The sequence below is a fragment of the Colobus angolensis genome, unplaced genomic scaffold (assembly GCF_000951035.1).
Source record: "Colobus angolensis palliatus isolate OR3802 unplaced genomic scaffold, Cang.pa_1.0 Scaffold38, whole genome shotgun sequence".
NCBI classification, from domain to species: domain Eukaryota; kingdom Metazoa; phylum Chordata; class Mammalia; order Primates; family Cercopithecidae; genus Colobus; species Colobus angolensis.
In genome coordinates this window covers 8,315,272-8,326,503 of record NW_012117154.1, presented here as the reverse complement: position 1 = coordinate 8,326,503, position 11,232 = coordinate 8,315,272, and the positions used below count along the sequence as shown (strand labels likewise).

The 11,232-nt window shown below is 51.5% G+C and overlaps 1 pseudogene; it reads right to left on the bottom strand.

The window, feature by feature from the left end:
* Positions 1-1,492: 1,492 nt before the first annotated feature.
* LOC105520423 overlaps positions 1,493-11,232 on the bottom strand; it is an 11,309-nt pseudogene continuing 1,569 nt past the window's right edge.

Below are 11,232 nucleotides of genomic sequence, written 5' to 3'. Positions count from 1 at the left end.
CATGTTGAAGTCCTAAGTTAAAAATAGGTCCTATGGATGGGCCCGAATCCAATGACTGGTGTCCTCGTGAGAAGAGGAGATGAGGGCAGAGACACACCCAGAGGGACGGCCCCATGAGGACACAGGGAGGAGACTGTGTCTTCAAGCCCAGGAGAGAGGCTTCGGGAACCAGCCCTGCCACACCTGGGCCTCGATTTCCAGCCCCAGGACTGTGAGGGACCCCATGTGTGTGGCTCGAGCCCCCAGCCTGTGGGCTTTGTCACAGCAACCTGAGCTGACACATGCAGCCCCCTCGGGTGCGGGGGTCCTTTGTGCCCATAGAGTACAGCTGAGGCCCCCAAACCTGACTGTGCTCTCCTAAGGCAAGAAGAGTGGGCAGCATTGCAGGCCCGGGTCACGGGGCAGGGGGCGCAGGTGAGGACTGGAGGGGACAGTGTGGCTCTGGCCGTCTGCCTGTCTCCCGTGGCAGGAGCTAAGAACCTGCCCCCAGGAGGCCTCCTTCCTGCTCTCTGGTCTGGACACATTCCCACACTGTGCTGGGACTCCTCTGTCGTCGGCACCCTGAGACCTTCCTGTTCCCACCAGCCCTCCGCCCACCCAGCCCAGCACAGCACAGGGAGCTCTGGAGACCACGTCTCTGTTCTCTGCTCTGCGTCCCAGCGGCAAGCCCAGGGTTGGAGCAGGGGCCGTCCTGAGCATCTGTGAGTGTGCGCGGGAGGCCAGGATGCCCAAGCTGTCCCTGAGTGGAACTCCCTGAGCACTGGGACAGCTGGAGCCCAAGCCTCCACACCCTTCCCCCACTGCCCGTCTCCCACCTCCCAGCACAACTGGAGCCTGCCAGCCCCTGGGACAGCCCCAACCCTTGCCATGGGAAGGAGCTGCTTCTGCCCACGGTGAGTGGGGCTTTGGCCCGAGCCATGTGGTGTCCGTGGGACTCAGTGAGCAAAGCTTTTGGGCCCCACAGGACCTGGGAGGGGAGCCGGACAGCAGAACGTGCCACAAGGTGGACAGGAGCTTCCAGGTGTCACCCAAGAGTCCCCCACGGTCCCCCAGCTGGAGATGTAAAGAGATCCACGGGGCCCAGCTCCCCAGAGCCAGGCCAAGCCCCACTCTGCCCCATCCCGCCCTGGGTGCGGAGAGTCAGCACAGAGTCAATTGGGGCTGCCGAGGCTTTATTGGTGCTCAGAGGCAGAGGGTGACACTCCTGGGTGCGAGACCCGGGTCAGGAGGGCCCGTACCCGACCAGCAGAGCTTCGTGGTCTGCAGCCAGGAAGCTCCATGAGGAGCAGTCAGGGCTCGCCCACCCTGGGGGAGGTCAGGGAGGAGCCAGTGAGCATCTCAGACCCCACCCCTGGGCTGGACGGCTGTGGGTGGGGCTGCTCCTTCTCTATGTTGAGCTGTGCTGAGGCTGGATGGGGTGGGAGGTCAGGGGCTTCCAAGGACTGGAAGAGAGGTGAGGCCTGAGCCTGGCTGGTCCTAGGGGACATGGCCATTAGCAGCTGGACTTCTGGCCCGAGGAAAGGCTTCAGCAGGCTGGGCGGGAGCACGTGGGGCAGCAGAGGAGGGACACACAGGAGGCTCGACGGCAACAGCTGGGCTAGCAGGAGGAGGTGGGGGCACAGCAGGAGGGCACAGGCACACAGCAGATGGACCTGCACACAGGGCGGCAGAGGAGGGACATGGAGGAGGGTCTGCAGCAGGAGGTGGTGCAGCAAGCCGGCTGGCAGCTAGACTGCTGGCAGCATGGAGAGGAAGTGCCAGAGCAGACAGGCACACAGCAGATAGGTTTGCAGCAGACAGACTTGCAGCAGACGGGCACACAGCAGGACTACTGGCAGGGGGGCTCAGAGAAAGCATGGCTCTGTGGATAACTTCATTTCAGGGTGCCTGGCCCTCAGAACTGTGAGATAATACATTTCCACTCTTATAAGTCACTTTTTTGGTGTCATTTGCTGTGGCAACCCTAGGAACTAATATGGTGAACGGAACATGGGGGAATAACAATCTCAAAACACTAGATCCACAAATGGTAAAGCAAGGAGATAAAAGGGAGTAGATTCCTTGCATAAGCAAAAACCAAAGTGAGGTGGGAGGTTTAAGCTCAAACGTATCAGCAACACCCCACATTCTTGCCAGTCTTGCACAGCAGATGTGTTGTTACTTTAGTCAACACAGCTGTATAGAGAGAGTCACTGGGGTTTAAGTTCGCATTGTCCTGATGACTCATGATGTGGAGCGTATTTTCATGTATTTATTTGCCGTCTGTATCTGCTCTTTAGTGAAGAGTCTATTTAAGTCAATTATTATATGGCAAAATACTAAGCACCATGGAGTTCCATTCATATAACATTTTGGAAAAGGTAATAGTAAAGGGACCAAAAAAAAAAAATCTGTGGCTGCCATGGGCTACGATGGGGATATGGAATGACTACAAAGGGCCATGAGGGAAATTTATGGGATGATCAGAGGAGTCTATGTATTGATTGCGTTGGTGGAGACACAACTATCTATTTGTCAAGACACCAAATCCACACAACAGGAAAAAAAAAATACAAATATCCTATATTGATTAAATAACTTGAATCTAAAATTAAAAGCTTTCCTACAGAGCCAACTACAGACCCAAGTACTTTCACTGCTGAATGTTCTCAAATACCTGGGAGAGAAATAATACCAGTCTTAAATTTGTCAGCTTGTTTTATTAGGCCGCCATAATTTTCCAGACCTTAGGAAGTGAGGCCTGAAGTATTGGCCTCTAGTGAGAGCAACTGAGGAATGTTATGTGCTGCCCTGGGGGCCACATGGTGACCTGGGGACATGATGGCCCTACTAGGGAGGGGCAAATCACAGGCCAGGAAAGGAGCCTGATGAGGAAGCCACTGTTATACAGACTGATCAGCAGGGGCTGGGCCCACAGGACATTATGTAGTGATTAAAGTCCATCTGTCAATAAGATATACCAATTATAAATATATACACATTTAACATCAGATCACCAATGTATATGAAACAAAAATGGACAGACTTGAAGAAAGAAATAGATAATTCCAGTTCTACAATAAGAGTTTGAGACTTCAATAAGCCATTCCTCTAATTAAAAAAGTATAAAATAACAGAACTAAATTTTTATTCAATAAGGAAATAGAGAACTTGAAAAATGACATAAATCTACTAGGTCTAACAGATATATACAAAAGCACACAACCCAACTACAGCAGAAAACTCACTCTCCTCAAGTTCACATGGGACATTCTTCAGATTAGACTATACGTTAGGCCACAGAACTAGCCTCAATAATCTAAATTGACTTAAATCATACACAGTATCTTCTCTGGTTACAATGGAAAGAAACTAGAAATCAGTAACAAAAGAAAAGCTGGAATTCACAAATACATGTAAACTAAACAGCACACTTTCAAACAACCAATTGGTCAAAGGAGAATTCAAAGAGAAGATAGAAAACTCTTGGAAAGGAAAGAAAAAGAAATCACAGTAAACCAAAACTTATGAGATGCAATGAAAGCAGTACATAGAGGGAAATTGATAGCTATGAATGCTTACACTAAAAAAATAGAAACATCTCAAATCATTAATCTAACTTTACATGTTAAGGAACTAGAAAAAGAGCAAACTGAATCCAAATTTAGCAGAAGGTAGAAAATAAAGTCCAGAGCATAGATAAATGGAATAGAAATTTTAAAAATCAATAGAGAGAATCAATAAACAAAAAAGTTGGTTCTTTGAGAAGAGCAGCAGATTTAACAAACTTCTATCTAGACTGATTAAAGGAAGACAGATTCAAATAACTAAAATCGTAAATGAAAATGGTAACATCACTACTGACCTTACATTAATAAAAATAATTATAAAGGAATACTATGAATATTTGTACCCAACAAATTAGATAACCAAGATGTAATGGAGAAACTCCTATAAACACACAAACTACCAACATGGCTACCTTTGCTATTGATCTTTCTTCATTCATATTGCTTCAGGTTACTATCTACTGCCCTTTTATTTCAGCCTGAATTAGCATTTCTTGTAAGGCACAGCTTTCAGCAATGAGCTCTCTCAGGTTTTATTTACCTCAAAATGTGTTACTTCTTCACTTTTGAAGGGTCACTTTGCCAGATGCAGTTGTCTTTTTGGTTATTGGGTGCTCCCTATCCCTGTGCCCAAACCCAGCATGTTAAATATGTCATCCCACTGCCTTCTGGCCTCCATGGTTTCTGATGAGAAATCCGCTGTTAGTCTCCTGTCCCACTGCTTTCTAGATTCTCTCTTTGTTTTGACTTCTGAGAATTTGATTATACTGTGTTTCTATGTGTATCTCTTTGAGTTAGATTGATGTGTTTCCTCAATTTTGGAAGTTTGGGCCATTATTTCTTCAACTATTTTTTCTGCTCCCACTGTCTCCCCTCCAACTGGAAATCCTGCTAAGTGTGTTGGTATGCTTGATGGTGTCCCACAGGTCTTTTCAGATTTGTTTTTTTCTTCATTCTCTCATCTGCTCCTCATTTTCTCATCTACTCCTCAGATTAGAATACTTTAATGGATCTATCTTCATGTTCACTAATTCTTATAGATGCTAAAATCTGCTCTTGAAACCATATCATGAGTTATTTATTTCAGTGATTGTACTTTCCAATTCCAGAATTCTATTTAATTTCTTTTTCAAATTCCTCCTATCTCTTTATTGATATTCTCTATTTGGTGAGGCATTATTCTCCTGGTTTATCTTAATTCATTGTCTGTGATTTTATTTAGCATTTTGAACATGTTTAAGAGAGTTGATTGAAAGGCTTTGTCTAGTAAGTCCAATTCTGGGCTTCCTTAGGAAGATTTTCCATTAATTGCATTTCCTCCTCATGAGTAGCTCATATTTCTTGCTGCTTTGCATGGCACATGCCTCTGGTGAAAACTGGACAGTGACTATTACAGTGGGATATTTCTGGGTATCAGGTTCTCCTCCCTCTGACCAGTTTGCTGTTGCTGATTGTTGTGGATTGTGGTTGTTTTTGTTTGTTTCTGTCAGTTTTAAAAATAGTTTCTTCATCATGTGTGCTCACTGTTCTGTTAGCTTAGTGCTGAGATAGTAATTTGACAGAGAGTTCCTTAAACCCCTGGAAACAAAAAATATTTTTCTTTAGGGTTTGTAGCTGGGCTCTGTGTGTTGGTCCACACCCTCAGCACTCAGCTGGGGAGTTTGCAACTCTGCCTTCCCCTTCATTTCCTGCTTGCACCTTCACTTCCTGCTTGCACCTTCACTTCCTGGTTGCTCAGCACCCGAAGTTCAGCCAGAAGTGAGCATTGAGAGCTTCTCAGCTCTTTTCTGAGCCATTACCCCATCATAGACATGCATGGGGGCTTTCTGGACTCTTAAAAATATGTGAAATCTTCTAACTCCCTTATTCCTCAAAGCATGTCATCTCCCAGCTTTTCCTCCCAGGCTTTTTGGGAGTTTTCAATGTTTTCCCAACTGATCATTTTTGACTTAGGTGTCAGTGACTTGTTCATTTACCTTTAAACGTTGTAACGCACACCCTGCATATAGCTGTTCCTCTGCCTTGAGAAAGTCTGAGTTGGTGAAATAAGGCAAGCTCTGTGTGTTAGTCCTTCAGGGAGCCGCCAGACGGGTTGAAACAGACAACTGCACTGCCTTGCAAACAAGGTCCACTCTGCTTCCCTGGCAGCAGCACCCCACACCAGGAACTCTGGCTGCTGTCTTCCTGACTGTCACCCAGCTGGGGATGGGGGATGGGGCAAGGGGAAGTTAAAATCCACAAGGCTCTCCTACTGGGCTCTGTTGCTTTTACTTATTATGTGGTCCCTTGCTTGCTGCAAACCTTCGACTGTTTTCCAGAGTTCAGATAAAGTTGATTTTACCAGGTAGTGTTTGTCAGTTTGTTTTTGTGTATTAGTCCTTTTTCACACTGCTATAAAGATACTATCCAAGATTGAGTCATTAATAAAAGAAAGAGCTTTGATTGACTCACGGTTCCACATGGCTGGGGAGGCCTCAGGAAACTTACAGTCATGGCGGAAAGCGATGGGGAAGCAAGGACCTTCTTCACATGGTGGCAGGAGAGAAAAGAAAGTGAGACCAGGAAAAACTGCTTTATAAAACTATCAGATCTGGTGGATCACGAGGTCAGGAGACCGAGACCATCCTGGTTAGCATGGTGAAACCGTCTCTACTAAAAAACACAAAAAATTAGTCGGGTGTGGTGTTGGGTGCCTGTAGTCCCAGTTACTGGGGAGGCCAAAGCAGGAGAATGGCGTGAACCTGGGAGGCAGAGCTTTCAGTGAGCTGAGATCGCACCACTGCACTCCAGCCTGGGTGACAGAGCGAGACTTGTCTCAAAACAAAACCAAAACAAAAAACACCCAAAAAACAAAAAAACTATCAGATCTGGTGAGAACTCACTCACTATCCCAAGAACAGCATGGGGGAAGCCATCTCCATGATCCAATCACCAGGTCTCTCCATCAACACCTGGGGATGACAGTTCAAGATGAGATTTGGGTGTTTGTTTTGCCAGTTTCTGATGTTCCGTGGAGGGACAGGCTCTTACAGTTACCCACTGCACCATTCCCTCTGTCATCGGTCTTAGCAGGCAGTCTGGACACTCTTTTTGAGGGTATTTCTAAGTATCTTTATGAATTCAAAATCTGCTAACACTCCAGCTTAGAAGCGGCCCTTTTAGGAATTTAGGCAAACACGTACCTGAGTGTGGAAAGGTACATGGTGGAAACACCCACAGAAGTGTCATTTGTAAAATTAACAACTGGAGAGACATTCAGGGCCATCCACCTGGCATTGCAGCCATCAAGTGCGGCGTGCCCACACTTTGGAACACTGTGCACCTAGCTGAAGAAAACCATAAGATATTTTTCTTTATTAAATTGGCAAAGAAAGAATAATGTGTGCCCCTGACATTGTGATTGTATAGCTGTTAAGAAGTAAAGACTCGGGGCCTCTTGCAGGCAACCTGGTGACAGCCACACCTCGCCAGCGTCCCTTGCCTGCAGTTGCATTTCTAGGAGTCTGTTCTCAGATGGGCTCCATCCTGTTTGAAACCACATCTGGCTACATCTGGACCTGTGTGTCCGTGTATTTCTCTCGCCCTCTGGTCTGCATGTGTCCCCACGCTGTCCCGGGCTTCCTCTGCCATTGGGGCCTTCCTGTTCCCACCGGCCCTCCGCCCACCCAGCCCAGCACAGGGAATTCTGGAGGCCGTGTCTCTGTTCTCTGTTCTGCATCCCAGCGGCAAGCCTGGGGCTGGAGCAGAGGGTGTCCCTGAGTGTCTGTGAGTGTGCGCAGGAGGCCAGGATGCCCAAGCTGTCCATGAGAGGAACTCCCTGAGCATTGGGATAGCTGGAGCCCAAGTCTCCCTGCATGTCTCACCTCCCAGCACAGCTGGGGCCTGCCACCTGCCAAGAGTCAGTGCAAGTGCTAGAGCAATGAACATGGTGGACGTGGCCATACTGGGGGTGCGGAAGGGGTGAGCTGGGGGAGGCAAGAGTGAGTGAGTGGGTGAGTGAGTGAGGTGCTTGGGGCTCTCGGGGTTTTAGAGACCCCCCCCCACCATGTGTATTTTCTGGCAGGGCTCCCCACTGCACCTTCCTTTCCTGGTTGCTTTTCCTGGTGGGTATCTAGGCTGTGGCACGTGTTCCTCCTAGGAACTTTTAGCACAGCCTTGGAGCTGTGTTGAACTGGCTGAGCTGTTCAGCCCCAGGAGCAAAAGTCAGACAAAAAATACAGCTGAGTGGGCAGGTATGGCTGGAGCAGAGGCTGAGACTTGGGCAGACACCTGCTGCCTTAGGGCTGCTTGGTGTGGTCACACTGCAGACTCTGTGCGCTGCCTGCACTGAGCCAGGTGTCTGGTGCACAGCTGCATTGCCATGGTGTCTCGTTCTCACTGCTGAGCAGAACTCTTGAAGCGGGTGCTGACCAGGGCAGGGTCTTATTTCCAGGTACACAAAGCCAGGCTTGCCCCACTGATCTGAGAACAGGGACTGGAGGAGTTGCGGGGGGTGGAGGAGGAGGCTGTGAAGCTCTGGAAGGCACCTGGCAGGGAGGAGAAGGAGGCAGGGCCAGGCAGCATGGTGAGGGGCTGGGGACCCCGGGTCGGGGGTTGACAGGCTCTGAAAGGTAAGAGCCCCGTGGCTGCATGCCTGTGACATTTGGGCCAGTGTCCCAGCCTCGTGTCTGTGGTCGTGTAGAAGGCGGTGTGGGGTGGAGAAGGGAGATGCCCACCCCCAAGGCAATGTCCTGGCAGAGAAAGGAATTATAAGATCTCTCCCCACTTTAGAGACAAAAGGGCACCGTGAGAGCATCCACCTCCCCTGGGGTTTGTTCCCTGCTGTTGTGTCGTTAGAGCAGAGGTGACCGCGGCAGGGATCTGGGGCAGCTGCCTTTGCCTGCATCAAACAGATGCGGCCTCGGGCTGGAGAGCCTGAACGTGCACGCACTGACACATAGGAAGCCCGGTCGGGAGGCGCCGGCTGACACACTGCACTCTGCCCAGGCGCTGCCGACCTGTCTCTGTGGAGATGGGGTGGTCTCCGTGTGGCCTCCTCTGGGGGATGTGGCTCTGCAGGGACACCCTGTTGCTTAAGCACCTCCTGACAGTGGCTTTGGCGTCCCTGGTGGCCCCGCCTGAAGCAGCTGTCTCATGGGAGTGTTTTCCTTGATGAAGACCTCACGGCAGCGTCCAGAATGCTCAGGACCTGGTCCTGGGTGGACGCTCCTGGGTTAAATGAGACGAGAACGTCAGGGTCACCAGGGCAGTGCACAGACCACTCTGATTCCAGTTTGGGGGGCTTTTTGGGAAATGTGGATACGACTGTTGCATGGCGCTCTGCTTCTTTTGATAACTATATATATATAGAAGTTGGCCGTCCTCAGCTGCACTCCTGGCGGGCAGGCGGGAGGAGGCTTTCACTCCCAGGAGGCACCTGCAGAGGCCCCCGGGGGAAGCACCGCCATGTGGTACAACACTGAGTTTCAAATGGTTCCGCAAAAACCGGAATAAGTGTTTTAAAAAACAAACAAACCTTTTATCATGGAATTAATGACATCTGGTTAATCCGAGTGGTGGGATCCCCGCTGTCATTCATTCTACGATAAAAGTTTCTTTAATCCCCCAGGTATATCTCTGGAAAATACGCTGAGAGGAAGGATCCCATCCGCTTATTTAGACAAGCTGCTGAGGCGTGTCCCCAGGCCAGAGAGCGCTGCCTCGCTTGGCACCTGCGCGGCCTGGGCTTTCCCCCGCAGCCTGCGCACTGACGCTCCCGTGTGTGTGCGGCTCCGGTGAGCGCACGGCCCTGGTTCAGGGCCTCCCCGTGGTGCGGCGCTGGCGCCATTCACTCTCCGTTCCCTCGTGGATGGATATTTAGGTGGTTTCTAATTTTTCATGGTAACAAACAGTGCCGCTTTCGTACATGCGCCGGCGACTTTTCAGCACTGCAGATGGCAGGGTCCAGGAGGGCCTCTCACGTGGTAAGATACGGCCTGGCCTCTTCCCAAAGCAGTGGGGGCCAATCCCCCAATTCCACAGCCAGCTGGAGCTCCTGCCTGCCACGTCCCGTGAGCGACGGCTGTGTCCAGCCTTTTCTTCCGGGACAGGTGGGGTGAGGTGCCTGGGGTTCGTGTCGGCAGGACCCTGCCTCCCAGGGGTGCCGACGTCTCAGGTTCCAGGGCCGTTTGGGCCGCTGTGTGGGAGTAGCCTGTCCATGCCTATTTCCTCCTAGGAGTTTATGTCTTTGTCTCATTGAAATCTCCTCAGTCGAGTGTCTTCTCTCACACCGTGGCTTCCTGTTTCACTGGTTTTCTGCTATGGTCTTGTGGCATAGAGAGGTTACCGTCTGTTTATGGAGTCAAGTACATTGGGGTTTTCTTGAACTCTTGCTCCGCGTGTCTCATTGGAGAAGTCTGTCATGCATTCAGCTGTCTGCTGGTGATGGTCCCTGCAGCCCAACATCCCCGGGCAGGCCCGGGCAGAGGGGAGAGGGACTCGCAGGAACGTCCAGGAGCCCGGACGCATGGCCCTACCAGGAACCGAGCCTGGAACTGGGAGGAGAGGAAGGCAGACCAGGGGCTCTGTTCCACCCTCACCCGGGCCCTGGAATTGGTCACTCACGAATAGCAGAGGTTTCTTGGACTCCCTGTCTGCGAGGGACCCACCCCCACAGCCCCCCTGGGGAGGGTGGCTGTTGTAGAGCCGGGCTCCCTCCAGCCACTGTGACTACTGGTCGTGTCTCTGGGTGCTGTCCCCACGGAGGTGATGCAAAGTGTACAACGCAGGCCAACTCAGGGCTGCCTGACATCAGTGCGGACAGCCATCCCCAGCTCAGACTGTGCGCTGGGCTTGAGTGCGTGTGGAGGGGACAGTGATGCTGGCCGCACGGATCATGAATCAGTCAAAGCAGCGAGGTGGGGACTTGGTGCTGTGCACAGAGCAGGATGGGGGAGCTGAGGTCCCCAGAGACAGACACCAAGCACCCCAACAGACACCAGAGAGGGAGCTCATGGGGTCACCAGGTGAGGGACCTACGGCGGGATGGGCAAGCCCAGCAGAGTGGGGGCCGTCCCTATGCTTCTGGGCAGGGTGGGAGGAGGAGAGGCCTGAGCTGGAGCCGTGTGGACCCCTGACCCAGGTCGGGGGAGCAGAGCCACAGGGCCTTGAAGAACCTGGCCAGGTCTGCCCTGGGAGAGGTTAGGGACAAGCCTTTGAAAATCACAAGTCACGCACCTAAATGACATGCAGGACGTGCATTTCATGGGCAGGGGGTGGCGGGCCTTGGGGAATGTCCCAGTCAGCAGCAAGCATTCTACCCCCATCCCATGCCTCCACCCACCCCATGATGCTTTTGTCCCCATCAAGCCCCTTGTCTCCTGTGCAGGTGCAGCACCCCTCACTCTCCCCTTGTGTTGCTGCTAAACGGGCAGAACCCTCCAGTGGGCAGCACACAGGGGCGGTGACCAGGTCCGGAGGCTACGGTGCCCGGACCCCAGACCAGCTTCCCGGCAGGTGACCCTGCAGGGTGGGCTCTCCCAGGTGGCGCAGTGGGTGGGACGGTCCTGGGACCTGGAGAGCCCCACAGCCCAGGGCACAGCAGTGAATGACCAGGCTCAGGAAGACCCGGGCATGGGGGCTGAGCCAGGACTGAGCCTTCCTGGGAGTGGCCGTGAGTCCCACCTGGTGACCTCCCTGGAGGAGT